Source organism: Papio anubis, chromosome 8 (genome assembly GCF_008728515.1).
Source record: "Papio anubis isolate 15944 chromosome 8, Panubis1.0, whole genome shotgun sequence".
Classification (NCBI taxonomy): Eukaryota; Metazoa; Chordata; class Mammalia; order Primates; family Cercopithecidae; genus Papio; species Papio anubis.
The window spans coordinates 55888396-55904033 of NC_044983.1; positions in this window are offsets into that span (position 1 = coordinate 55888396).

The following is a 15638-nucleotide window of genomic DNA, read 5'->3' on the forward strand; positions in this document are numbered from 1 at the left end:
ATGACCCCCTAACTACACTTTCTGACCTGAAAATTCCTGTTCTCATATATTGTATGGTTTTACAAACTGCACCTGTTTGAAATAAACACAAAGCAAGAAACTGTTTATGCAGAAAAACCGAGTGCTCTGCATTCTCCAGTTCCTCAAGGAAAATGTTTACGTGGTTTACCTTGGGAAGCCAAAGGTCTTTTGCAGCATTTACGCACCTGAGGGAAGCCCTGAGGGATGGCAGAGTTAGCCTTCTGGTGGGTGAAGGTGCCATGTGTCTTGTCTATTTTATCTCCTTCACCCACTGCCCACCTCCTCCACCCCACTCCACCCCACTCCACCCTCATTCTCCTTTTTTATTCCTTTATCCTCTCTCATATTATTGAGTACAGGGCTATGTGTTAGCATTTAGCATATAGTGACTTACACATAGAAGATACTCTACATGCATCAAATAGCATTTCAAATAAACAAACCTGGGTATAGAATCACTAGCAAATGCCAAGTCTTAGCAAAGCAGAACTCTTAAAATTAGGGATATACTGAGATGATGAGTAAAATGACTGCAGGGACATGTTTCTTAATTTAAATGTATTATTATATATTTGTCTGAAACAGCTGACAGAACTTTTTTTAAAGTACACAATTCTAAATAAACACATTGGTCAAAAACCTTGATCAATCTCTCTCTCTCTCTCCCTGCCCCCCCCCAATACATTTACTGAATTGAAAAGGATTCCACAAAGAAGATACTAATGAGTAGCAAAGACCCAGGAAAACTGCCGTCTAAAAGTTGGTCAGAATAAAAGCGTCTATTTTCCTAATAGAACTCCACCACACGAGGGTGAAGGCTTCTTTTAACTGTTGGGGCAAATCCAATTCACCCAACACAATCAATCCATCAGCCTAATCTACATTCAGAATTTTCAAAAACAGTAGTTTTCCATTTCGCAGGCATCTAAAACTCTGCAATGTACTTTGTGCAATGAAATAAAACATACTTTTAATATTTGGCCGAGACTTAAATTCTCAAGAGCCAAGATTTCAGAGCAAATATTTCCACATTAATTGAAAATTTTATTGTCAAATATATTTCATGGTTTATTCATGCAGAGTAGTGCTACTTGTCTTCTACCACTCATTCCAATGATTTCACGGAGAAGCCAGAGGCTATTTTCAAAATTGGGGTGACATTTAAAATCAGGGCGACATTGTTTTTCTCAAATGCAAAAATAATGATTTCTTTCTTTATGCTGAATATCTTCTTCACTGGGTAATTTTGTTGATAACAGTATCTTTCCTGCTTAGCTCACAGGACAGTTGTGAAGACTACAAAGAGATAGCATGTGCATCCACCATATAAAAAAGAATTTTATAAATATTGTAGATTATTATTATTGTTATTTATCCAAAGTAAGACTCAAGCATCAAAGACTCATAGAACCCAATTGAGGAAATTAATTTAAAAGTGTACACAGAAAGGAGAGAGAGAAAGAGAGATGGCCCTTGATTAAGGCATGGTTCTGAGACAATGGTGTCTGTGTTCAGTTTTCGCTTTACTCATTACTACCTCTTTAATCTTGCACAAGTTACTTAATTCATCTAAGACCCTAAATTTTTAATCTGCAAAACAGGGGAAATAAGAGTTTTGTTTGTTTGTTTTTTGTTTTTGAGAAGGAGTCTCCCTCTGTCTCCCAGACTGGAGAGCAGCGGTGCGATTCTGGCTCAATGCAACCTCTGCCTCCCCGGTTCAAGTGATTCTCCTGCCTCAGCCTCCTGAGTAGCTGGGACGACAGAAGCCCACCACCACACCCAACTAATTTTTGTATTTTTAGTGGAGACGGGGGTTTCGCCATGTTGTCCTGGCTGTTGAAATAAGAGTATTTTTATCAGGTTGGTATATTAGATAAATCATGGGAAGTTGGTTTCTACATAGTACATGCTCACCTGTCAGCTATTAATATTTCACTGAAATACAAGTACCAGCACTTTGGGAGGCCAAGGCTGGTGGATTGCTTGAGTTCATGAGTTTGAGACCAACCTGGGCAAAACCCCATCTCTTCAGAGATGATGGTAAAACCCTACCTCCACAGGAAAAGGAAAAAAGTATAAAGTACCTACCACAAAAGGAAGGGCTATATCTGCTTCATGCATTCATTTTCTCTTTCTTTAGACAAATAACTATTGACAGCCCCTGTTCTAGGCACTGAGTATACAATCTCTGCTCACAGGCAATGAATAAGTAATTAATTTCCAGAAGTGGCAAGTACTGTAAAGAGGCTAATATAGATTAATCACATGGAGCTATAGGAGTGCAGAGTTGGAAACAGGTACTCTAGACAGGGTGGTCAAAGAAGGCCATCCACAAGGATGACATTTGACCTAACACCTGAAGGCTGAGGTGTCAGGGCACAGGCACCAGCCATGCAAAGATCTAAAGGAAGAACGTTTCAGACAGAGGAAACAACATTTGCAATGTGTCTGGGACAAAAACTGGCTTGTTGTATTCAGAAGACAGAAGAGTCCCCAGTGTGTCTCAAGCATGGTAAATGAGAGGAGGAGTTATATGAGATGAAGGTGGGAAAAACAGACAGGGGCCATATCATATGAGGCATGGCAGGTCATAATGAAAAGCTAGATTGTGTTCAAAATGCATTATTACTTTGAATCCCTCATCTTGCATAATCTGAAAAATATTAAATGTTCAGTAAATATCTTTTGAATAACTTGATATATAAACATAGTATTTTTAAGTAATTATGTGAAGAGGGCATTTAGGATACTTGGAGATTTTGAGACTCCCAAGAGATGCCTTCTCTCAGGGAAAAATCAGAAATCAGCCTTGCATTCCATTCTTAAAACACTGGTCTCTAACTAATTTGGCATTGGCTCCTAGAAGTAACATCTCTCCTTCATTCATCGCATTCAGTCAAAACAGCTAGTATGACCATGCGTCATTGGGCAAAAGTGAGACTGTTTTTACTCTGGAGTCAAGTTTGTCACACTGGGAATTATAGTACAGATAGTTCATATCTGTGATGATGTAAATGCTCTGTTCATGTTGTCCAAATGGTAGGTACCAGCCACATGAGGCTACTGAGCACTTAATATGTGGCTATTGTGACTGAGAAACTGAGTTTTTTATTTTGTGTATTTTCAAATTTATTTTAATTAATTTTAATTTTAAGGGCCCTACAGGTACTATACTGGGCAGTGCAGGTTGTATTTTTCTTTGCCTTTACCATTAACCTTCTTAAAGTAGCTCATCAGCCTCCTGCATCTCATGCCTGCTGGTTGTTCCTCGCTCACTCCCAGCATGTGCTGTGGCCCATTGACTGAGCTTCTTCCAACCACAGTCATGGATAGGGCTGCTGTCTGAGGCAGTTATATGCACCCTGCTCCTTGGCCCTAACTCGGCCCCAGCTCAAGGCTATCTCTCGCATCTGTGGTGAGATGATGAGGAGGAACTTGTGAGGCCACACAGACACATGAGGCATGCCCATCTCTGCAGTTCATTGAATAACCCTAAATTGATGGGTCAGAAAAATCTTCCTCATTTGCAAAGGGCAGCTTCAAACATCTTAAATGAACTGCACTGGTGGTACGTTTTGCCAGGTGAAGAGGACACATCTGTTTTGGATCAAAGCAAGATGAGAGATTCTCCAGCATTAGCCTAAACTTAGTTTCTCCAAAATTCAGGGGATTCTTATATACTTTTCAATTAGTTAAAGTTTCCAAATCTGTCATATTCTCACTACTGATAATAACGCTACTAGATGATTATTTTTCCTTAAGTGAAACAGCTGTTTGAATTTAATTGCAAATAAAACATTTCACTTTTAAATATAGCACTCCATTGTTTCTTCAGTGTGGAGGCAGGAAGAGAATATAGGTTTCTTGCTTTTATACTCAAGTTTGCCTCTATCCAAGAAATGAATGTTTTATGCTGGCAAACATGATTTCCAGACTTCAACATTTTTTAAATGTTATTTAGTTTCCCTGGACATCAAACACTTTTAAAACACGTTCTGATGAGTCTCGTGTAAATAAATCAGAGGCATGCAGATGCACTGTCTACAAGGGGGAAAAATCTAGAAGAAATGTGCTTGAGGAAAAATTTATTAGAGATCACTTTAAAATTAAACTATTCAAAAAGCATTTTTTAAAGTTTACCTGTTGTAGGATCTAAAATAGGCACTCAAATAACAAATTCCATGGTTCCCCTATATCACACATAGTAATCTCCAGGCCCCTCACTGTGATTAAGTTCTTTTTGATATGTACGGAATCTCAGTGGCTGAGTCAATGACAAAACCTTCCAGGATTTCTATGGAAGATGTGATTACTTTCTTCAACAACACTAGGGCCATTCTCCTCCAGTTAACTTCCATGGCAGTATCTCACAGCACCGATGGCATTAACAGTATGTATCTATTTTAATTAATCTATTTTCTAGCAGAATAAGAAGTAAATACTGGTTCTCTGACCTAAGAAGAGCGGAGCTCTTTGCGAGTGTTCTGTTCTCTAGAGTGGTATTTTTCAAATTTCGATATCTAGGACCCAGGAATACATGTTAAGCAGCCCTACTTTTAAAACCTGAAATTCAAAATGCTCCAAAATCCAAAATTTTTGGAGCACCAATGTGAGGCTGCAAGTAGAAAATGCCACACCTGATTACCTAAGCATAATGAGTCATAGTCAAAATAAAGTCAAAAGTTTGTTCATGCACAAAATATGTCAAATAATTGTATAAAATTGTCTTTACACTATGGACTTAAGGTATATATGAAACAAATAAAGTTCATGTCTAGACTTAGGTCCCATTCCCAAGATACTTCATCATGTATATGGAAATATTCCAAAATCTTTTGTAAAAATCCAAAATCTAAAACACTTCCAGTCCCCAGCATTTTAGATAATGAATATTCAACCTACGTAAGTCTTTAGACTTCCAGAGAAGCAAAGATATCAATGTGAAAAGTTTGTTGTTGTCTTAAAAGTAAACAGAATCACAGACAGCAAAAGTACATGGCAAAACTCAATCAAAAATATCACCTGAGAGATCCAGAGAATCCTAATAGTACAGTTTTCGCTGATGATACTATTTTTAAGTATTTTTAAGAGCAAACACAAAATCAGACATTTTCTTAGAGGAGTATCAGAACTTGGAGAAGAAAATCACGAACTCCACTTCAAAAAACACTACTCCAGAAGTCAAATGTTTGGTCAATTACATGATTTGGTGAAATGGTTTTCCTTTAGCTATGTCTCTAGAACACAAACTCATCACTACATTATCCTCCTCCGTTATCACAAAGACTATTAAATAAATAGCAATAATTTTTTGTCTAGATAAATCAGCAAGTCAAAGAGGGAATTAATTTCTTTCTTTCTTTCTTCCTTTCTTTTTCTGAGATGGAGACTCCCCCAGGCTGGAGTGCGATCTCGGCTCACTGCAAGCTCCGCCTCCCGGGTTCACACAATTCTCCTGCCCCAGCCTCCTGACTAGCTGGAACTACAGGCACCCGCCACCACGCCGGCTAATTTTTTGTGTTTTCTTTTTTTAGTAGAGATGGGATTTCACCGTATTAGCCATGATGTTATCGATCTCCTGACCTCATGAGCCACCCGCCTCAGCCTCCCAAAGTGCTAGGATTACAGGCGTGAGCCACAGAGGCCGAGGGAATTAATTTCTAACTATAGTTAGCAATAAATCCATTCACCACTTTGCAATTCATCAATAATATAATTATCTTTTGGTTCTTGGCACTGAACATAGATGTGCTCACTGAGCTTTTCCAACCTATGATTATGTCCATGGTGTTCAGCTGTTGGTCATTTAACAGAATGCAGTGTTATTCTATTAGATGTTTTCAGTTTGTCAGAAATTTGGGGTCTATATGACCTGATCTTACTCTCCACAATTTATCGTTATTGAGATTAATACATTGACCCCAAGGACAACTAGAAAGCTGTTGACAGAATGAATTGGCTCAGATATTTGTGTAAATTTAATTTTTAGCCAATTCTTCAACATACGACAATGAATCCATTTAATAATATGTGTTGCATGTTTATTACATGCAAGACAATAGACATTCAAGGGATATGAATATATATGACACAGCACATACTCACAAGAAACTTACTAATTGATTATGAATGGATAGAATTTTAAGCTAAGAGTTGGACAAAATACTTTCAGAACATTTTCCAGAGGCCTCTTGGTAAATGTTTGACCTTTGGGACAAGTAACTATGTAATAATAAAGTTAGTGCTTAATAAGATCTTTCCAGAGAAAAAAATTAATTGTATGAAATACAGTCTGCAGAAAGTTGCCCTTCATGTGGAATAATTTTCCCTTTGCTCAGTCCTGCTGTGTCAACTTCATATTAAGACAGTTCAAAAGCAGCTAGCGCTGTACTTCATTTGGGGCAATTACTATCAGCTTTATGCTATTGAATAATGTAGTGCCATAATGACATAGATACTGTAAAACTATTAATATTGCATACTATAGTCATGTAGAAGCTATTTTATTCAGAAGTATCTATTAGCCAAGACTTGTGCACATGTAAAATACAATGGAAACTGAGGTTTATAATCATGTCCTGAAGGCACCTGGAGATTTCAAAATGCCTTTTACAAAATAATACCTAAAGTATAGACAATTAAAGTGAATCCATCAGCAAAGATGTATTAGTCTTTAATGTTATAGCTAGAGACAACACAAAAATGTGTTAAGATCGTGGCTTCTGCTCTCAAGAAGCTTATAGCCATACAGAGACTTAAAATCACCCAATCTTTAATAAATACATCTTTAATAAATACACTATACAATATTGAAAAAGGGAACATTTGTCCCCATCCCAATGTACTTTTCTACACCTCCTGTCCTCAAATGAAGATAGTTTGTTATTAGCCAAAACATGGGGCCTTTACTGGGCTTTATCAACTGGAGGGGCCAGGACACAAGCTATGTGGTCATCTTTCATTTCCTGCCTCCATGTGGTAAGCAGATTTCTCAGATACAGTTTTGTGAACTCGGAGGAAAAGCTTCAAGCCTGACCCACACTCTCCTGTACAGGTATTACCAAACAGGACTGCATCGGAGAAGACAGGATAATTACCAGCTATTAATACGTTGGTGTTTTACTAAGAATTGCTATATGTAAATCTCTTTGTATGAAGCCATGATGGAAAGAGGAATGAGCAATAAGCTCACCAAAATCCCACCTTGAGCCTCTAACATAATATTTGACCAGAAAGTAAATCTAAGTTTATATTTATTTGTGTTATTATAGAATTACTATTTGAATTTCTCTTTGACTTTAGGTGGAAATGTATGTGATTTCCACATGTTACATTTGTGAACAGTATTTGTATATGCCTTTCCTTAATCTATGTATCTTAAGAGGAAATGCCAGAAAATGACAATAGTATTGCATGACACAACATGAATGAATTCTTACATAATGAAGGTTCTCACCTAACCCCACCTCACTCCTTCTATCTCTTAACTATGGGCACTTGGAAGGCAAACTGTAATTTTGGTAGTTAATTCAGTGGCTGCCATTACCAGGGCACAAAAGCACTTTTTGAGTGAATGATGAATAAATTTCCAACCAGGGTTTGAAGAAAAATAGCTAAAATGCTACCCAGCATCCATGTCTGAGTAATTTAACAATCCTTTAGAATTTATTGATAAACTAAGAAGTAGTCACTGAGGTGTTTGATTTGTGAATGCATCTGTGGAATGTCTTTTCATCAATATAGGTAAGATGATTTTACTGGATTGCAAGGTATTTCTGACATAGGATAGCACTTGTGATATAGGTGGCCTTAATGCACATTCCAACTAGCACTCCTGTCTCTCTACTTATATTTATATAAGTATATATGATATTATTTAATATTATGTTAAATATTAATGTTTAATGTTATAGTTCATAACAAATATTTTTTATTTAATTATATTATTATTTACTATTAACTTAAATATTATTTAAATTAATATAATTAAATTATTATTAAGGTAATTTCAAGGAGTGACAAGTACTGTAATATCCATATTATAATTCTTTTTGAGTCTTGGAAAAGCAGCCATTTTGGTTATTAGGGTTTTTTTTATTATTATTATACTCTAAGTTCTAGGGTACATGTGCACAATGTGCAGGTTTAATACACAGGTAAACATGTACCATGTTGGTTTGCTGCCCCCATCAACTCATCATTTACATTAGGTATTGCTCCTAATGCTATCCCTCCCCCAGCCCCCAACACCAAGGAGGCCCTGGTGTGTGATATTCCCTGCCCTGTGTTCAAGTGATCTCATTGTTCAGTTCCCACCTATGAGTGAGAACATGCAGTATTTGGTTTTCTGTCCTTGTGATAGTTTGCTGAGAATGATGGTTTCCAGCTTCATCCACGTCCCTGCAAAGGACATGAACTCACCCTTTTTTATGGCTGCATAGTATTCCATGGTGTATATGTGCCACATTTTCTTAACTCAGTCTATCATTGATGGACATTTGGGTTGGTTCCAAGTCTTTGCTATTGTGAATAGTGCCACTATAAACATACATTTGCATATGTCTTTATAGTAGCATGATTTATAATCCTTTGGGTATATACCCAGTAATGGGATTGTTGGGTCAAACGGTATTTCTAGTTCTAGATCCTTGAGGAATCGCCACACTGTCTTCCACAATGGTTGAACTAATTTACACTCCCACCAACAGTGTAAAAGCATTCCTATTTCTCCACATCCTCTCCAGTATCTGTTGTTTCCTGACTTTTTAATGGTCGTCATCCTAACTGACGTGAGATGGTATCTCATTGTGGTTTTGATTTGCATTCCTCTGATGACGAGTGATGATGGGCATTTTTTTCACGTGTCTGTTGGCTGCATAGATGTCTTGTTTAGAGAAGTGTCTGTTCACATACTTTGCCCACTTTTTGGTGGGGTTGTTTATTTTTTTCTTGTAAATTTGTTTGAGTTCTTTGTAGATTCTGGATATTATACCTTTGTCAGATGGGTAAATTGCAAAAATCTCTCAGCATTTGCTTGTCTGTAAAGGATTTCATTTCTCCTTCACTTATGAAGCTTAGTTTGGCTGGATATGAAATTCTGGGTTGAAAATCCTTTTCTTTAAGAATGTTGAATATTGGCCCCCACTCTCTTCTGGCTTGTAGGGTTTCTGCCGAGAGATCTGCTGTCTGATGGGTTTCCCTTTGTGGGTAACTTGACCTTTCTCTCTGGCTGCCCTTAACACTTTTTCCTTCATTTCAGCCTTGGTGAATCTGACAATTATGTGTCTTGGGGTTGCTCTTCTTGGGGAGTATCTTTGTGGTGTTCTCTCTATTTCCTGAATTTGAATGCTGGCCTGCCTTGCTAGATTAGGGAAGTTCTCCTGGATGATATCCTGAAGAGTGTTTTCCAACTTGGTTCCATTCTCCCCATTACTTTCATGTACACCAACTAAACGTAGATTCAGTCTTTTCACATAATCCCATATTTCTTGGAGGCTTTGTTCATTTCTTTTTACTTTTTTCCCTCTAACCTTGTCTTCTCACTTTATTTCATTAATTTGATCTTCAATTGCTGATATCCTTTCTTCCACTTGATCAAATCAGCTATTGAAGCTTGTGCATGCATCATGAAGTTCTTGTGCCATAGTTTTCAGCTCCATCAGGTCCTTTAACCTCACCTCTTTTCTACACTGTTTATTCTAGTTAGCCATTCGTCTAATCTTTTTTTCAAGGTTTTTAGCTTCCCTGCGATGGGTTCAAACATCCTCCTTTAGCTTGGAGAAGTTTGTTATTACTGACCTCTGAAGTCTATTTCTGTTAACTCGTCAAATTCATTCTCTGTCCAGCTTCATTCCATTGCTGGTGAGGAGCTGCGACCTTTTGGAGAAGAAGAGGTGCTCTGATTTTTAGAATTTTCAGCTTTTCTGCTCTGGTTTCTCCCCATCTTTGTGGTTTTATTTACTTTTGGTCTTTGACGTTGGTGACCTACAGATGGGGTTTTGGTGTAGATGACCTTTTTATTGATGTTGATGCTATTCCTGTTTGTTAGTTTTCCTTCTAACAGTCAGGTTCCTCTGCTGCAGGTCTGTTGGAGTTTGCTGGAGATCCACTCCAGACCTGTTTGCCTGGGTATCACCAGCAGAGGCTGCAGAACAGCAAATATTGCAGAACAGCAAATATTGCTGCCTGATCCTTCCTCTGGAAGGTTCGTTCTAGAGGGGCAGCTGACTATATGAGGTGTCTTTTGGCCCCTACTGGGAGGTGTCTCCCAGTTAGGCTACATGAGGGTCAGGGACCCACTTGAGGAGGCAGTCTGTCCATTTTCAGAGCACAAACACCATGCTGGGAGAACCACTGCTCTCTTCAGAGCTGTCAGACAGGGGCGTTTAAGTCTGCAGAAGTTATCTGTTGCCTTTTGTTCACCTATGCCCTGCCCACAGAGGTGGAGTCTAGAGGCAGTAGGCCTTGTTGAGCTGTGGTGGGCTCCACCCAGTTCAAGCTTCCTGGCTGCTTTGTTTACCTACTCAAGCCTCAGCAATGGTAGACGCCCCTTCCCCAGCCAGGCTGCCTCCTTGCAGATTGATCTCAGACTGCTGCACTAGCAGTGAGCAAGGTTCCGTGGGCAGGGGACCCATGGAGCAAGGCACGGGAGAGAATCACCTTGTCTGCTGGTTGCTAAGACCTTGGGAAAAGCACAGTATTTGGGCGGGGAGTGTCCCGTTTTCCCAGGTAGTTTGTCACAGCTTCCCTTGGCTAGGAAGGGGAAATCCTCTGACCCCTTGCCCTTTCCTGGTGAGGCGATGCCCCACCCTGATTCAGCTCACCCTCTGTGGGCTGCACCCACTGTCCCACCAGTCCCAATGAGATGAACCAAGTACCTCAGTTGGAAATGCAGAAATCACCCATCTTCTGCCTCAGTCATGCTGGGAGCTGCAGATCGGAGCTATTCCTATTCAGCCACCTTGGAATGCCTCGGTTGTTAGGTTGTTTTTTTAAAAAATAACTATAATCATTGTGGTGATACTATGGTAGGTAGAAACACAGAGAATGGAAAAAAAATGTTTTCAGGAAAATTTTAGAGTTGTATTCCTTGAATAATAGTAATTTCTCAGCCTTACTTTGTGTTTCTTACCCTTGATATTTTTGAAATGTACATGCAGTTATTTTGTGGAATGTCCCTCAATTTGGAATGAATAGAATATATCACTAAATTGAATAAAATAACACTAATTGAATTTTAGTCCATGGTAAAAATTCAGCCTCCAATTCTACCTCATATTCATACTCAAAGATCACATCGGTCCTTGGATCAAAGATGAGGACTGGTTCTGTTTTGACAACTTCTAAAAAGTGAGTTTATTCCACAATTATTTTGACAAATTTGCTTCAGGGGAAAGTTAGAGTGCTGGAAGTGGGCCCAAAAGGAAGAGCACATGTAGGGGTGCCCTGCCAAATGTTTTGCCAATAGCAATGATCTAATTGGCAAGCCATATTCAAATTCAAGTGTGTGACTATTGATGCTGCTGGTGATTTTCAAAGAAGAGAAAATTGTGCCCCTATCTGTTTTTTTTAAGTTTTTATTTTTTCATAATTTTCAATTGCAAAGTTGCTGATTTATACACTACCCCTTACCACCTTGATTCACTAATTGTTTGTATTTCACTCCATTTGCTTTAGCATTCTGTGTTTATGTGTAGTTGTATGTGTGTGTGTGTGTATTAGCATATTCTTTCAGAACCATTTGAGAATAAGTTGCAGACATCACAGTACTTTAACCTTAAATACTTATTCTAAGAACAGGAATATTTTCTTATGTAACTACCAGACAGTTATCAAAATGAAGATTTTTTAGAATTGATATTATCTAATTGACAGCCCATGTTCAAATTTCATCAGTTGTTCCCATAATGTCCTAATAGCTCTTTTTACCTTGTCTATGACCATATGTTGCATTTAATTGTCATGTCTCTTTAGTCTCCTTTAATCTGAAACAGTTCCTATCACTTGCTATGTGTTTCTTGCCCTTGGTATTTTGGGAGTATACAGACATTATTTTTAGGATGGCTTTGCTATTTTTGAGGTGTATTTTGAAGAGTACCATGGGACCCCATTGCCTGAATAGAGCTGCCTTGTCAGTGCACTCATGCATCTGGGATGCCCAACATCTGGATAACTGCTTTAATTTAAGACTCTCTTTCTTGAACATCCCTATTAAGTCATTTATATTATCTTGAGTCAATGCTTTAAAATTTATTGTAACACTCTGTGACTGTATTTGTTACAAAATAGGCTATGCAGCTATAACAAAGAGACCCAAACATGACATAAACAGAACTCTGCTTCTCTCTCATATAACTGAGCAGGAAAAAGTGTTCTTGAGCTGTTTGGGTGCCCCTGCCACGTTCATCACATGGTTTCTATCTCTGAGTCCACAGCAGCTGCTCCAGATCTTGCTTACCCAACCAGTGGGAAAGGCCAGAGATGTGTGAGCACGTCCTTTTTGGAGGCATGAACTGGAGATATGGTAGCATCACTTCTGCTTATACCACACTGCCCAGAACACACCACCCTGCAAGAGAGTCTGGGAAATGGAGTCTTTTGTGGGTACACCAATACCCTGCCATCCTGTTACTGGAAACAGTGAGAATGGTCCTGGTAGACATCTGATAGTTCCTGACCCAGAAATCATCAACATACATTAACATTTCCTGATTAGTGGCCTCTCACGTAATTAGTCCCATAGTCAAAGGTATAATGTGTTGGGAATGAGAAATGTAGTGAAAAGCCCAATTTACAGAAAGTCTGCCTAGTCAATGCATCCTAAATGGGAAAATTCAAAGGGAGTTGCTGAGATGAGAAACCTCCTGAAGATCCATTAGATGCCTGGAAAAAGAATGCAGTTGGTCAAGCCTCTCAGTCACACTTCTTACCAGGCACTCTCCTCTGCACATTATACTCCAATGATACAGAATCACTTGTAAGGTTTCCTCTGTGTGTCTGTTATTTCTTGTTTCTTCCAGCTTGGATCTCACTTGTACATGTGCCTGGAATATCCTTCTCACCCCCACTACTATCTAACTGGCAACTACCAACTCATCTCTGGCATTTAGTCAAATCTTACCTTCTCTGAGAAAGTGCTCTTGACTCCTGGGATATGACAAGCATTCCCAGACAGCTTACACTGACAGCACTTAGTGTCCCAAAGCATTTACATGTCTGTCTCACCATACTGGACTCTAAGCTTTTTGAGGACAGAGACTATGCCTTAACAGTTTTGTAGCTTTCGTGCTCCACGGTTCAGAAGTGTAGGCATGTGTTACAGACTTTTCTAACATTTTGAAGAGTGACATCTAGGAGAAAAGCCATAAACTCAAAAGGAGGCATTTTAGGAGATTAGGACGAGCAGCTTGAAAATCATTGATGGCTGAGGGAAAGAAACCAATGAAGAGGGGGAGACTGTAGAGGAGGAAGGGAGAAGATTTGATTCAACAAAATAGGAGACAAGGCCGGGTGCGGTGACTCATGCTTGTAATCCCAGCACTTTGGGAGGCCAAGGTGAGCAAACCACTTGAGGTCAGGAATTCAGGACCAGCTTGGGCAACATGGTGTAACCCCATCTCTACTAAAAATACAAAAATTAATCAGGCATGGTGGCACCCACCTATAAGAGCAGTTACTCGGGTGACTGGGATACGAGAATCGCTTTAATCCAGGAGGTGGAGGTTGCAGTGAGCTGAGATTGCACCACTGCACTTCAGCCTGGATGACAGAGTGAGCTTGTGTCTCAAAAAAAAAAAAGAAAAGAAAAGAAAAAGAAAAAGAAAGAAAGAAAAGAAAAGAAAATAGAAGAAAATAGAAATAAGAACACCAGGCTCATCAAAGAAGAATGCCCAGACTTAAAAACAAAATTTAAGGAAGATACGGGTATTACTGGAGGAAGTTAAAGAGAAATGATGGCGTAGAAAGAAGATAAATTGAAGTTATTGAAGTTGCTTTTCATATGTATACATACATATATCAAGAAGTCATGTACCAAATTCCCTTCAAATTTATGTGTTTATGTCCTAAATCAGATTTTAAACTTGACTCTCTACAAAATACACTTAAACAAGGTAAAATCCATCCTTAATTTGAGGCCCAAATTCTCTTTAACATCGCATTTTGATGGGAAACTTGGCCTCCTGGTTCTGATAAAATCTAACAACCTTGGTCATAATTATTTTAAAGTAACTAGCATAATATTAAAAAATACATTGAAGAGGGGTGCAAAGGGGAAGACTTGATAAATGTATTTGTTTCTGATAAGTAGTGATGAGGTTCAGATCCTTTTGTCCAGATTGCTGTTAAAATAATTTTTAAGACAACTGTTGTTCAGTAATGGTAAATATCAACATCATGGTATCACTTGGATACCAGACTCACAGTGAGCAGAAAGAAGCTTTTCTCTGTCATCTCCCCATCCCCTGCAACTCCTCCTTTCATGCCCACCCAGGGGCAGGCCTTTGGCACAGACTCTCCTGAAGCCCTGATGCCTGACACCAGTGCCTTCCAGTGAGTCCAGCGCAGGTCTGCTTTACCTCGGGCTTCCCTCGCTAGCCTCAGGACACCAAGATTCACTGCTGCCAGTGTCACCCTCAACCCTTTGATAAAAATCAGCCCATCTTGAATCATCAGGATTGTGAAAGGTAAACGATATGATTCTGGTGAGATGCACTCTAGGTAGGGTCCTGGAAGGGCCTTTCATGGGATTTTCTTTTCTAATAATTCAGGTGATACTTCAAACTCTCTGAAGATCAGGGTTTCCACTCCCCCACCCCACAAAGGCAATGGAGTGTGGCTTTTCATTGTATAACTATGGCTGACAACAAATATAAAAAAATGAATAGCTGGTATTTATTGAATGCCCACGACAGTCCAGGCATTGGCTACTCAGTTTACATTTAGTATTTACGGTCATTTTTACAATAATCCTGTGAGCTACTCCAGTCTCCTGTTGCCTAGATGGCTTGAACTTCCAAAATAGCAAAAAACGGGTAAGAGGTAAGTATTGTAGCAGCAGAACTCCAGATGTTGTGTTTTGCACTGCCTCTCTCCCAGCATTGCTGGAGAAGAAGGTATTTGCCATGCTCCTCAAGCCCCATAGAACAGCAACCAGGATCGATCCATACCTGAAGTCCACCTGCCTGCTGCTCTCCCTGCCTGTAGGCATCCACTTGTCAATTCTTTTTGTCATAAGAACTGCAGCTGTCACTAAAATGTACACATATTATTTAATTATTTTAGTAAGGGAACTTAATAAAAATGAGAACCTTGTAAAAATAAATACATTGCAGCACTAATCATAATAGCTGTGATGTGGGAACAATCTAAATGTCCATTGATAGACAAATGGAGAAAGAAAATATCACACACACAAATATTATTCAGCCTTAAGAAAGATCTGCTGTGTAACACTATGCCTTTAGAACACTGTATTGCACACTGAAAAATCTGTTAAGAGAGTAGCTCTCATGTTAAATGTTCTTACCACAATAAAATAAATGTAAAATACACCATTTTTAGTAAAAGCAGAGAATGTTCCATAGAATTGGTATGATATTAAAAAACATGCCATCAAA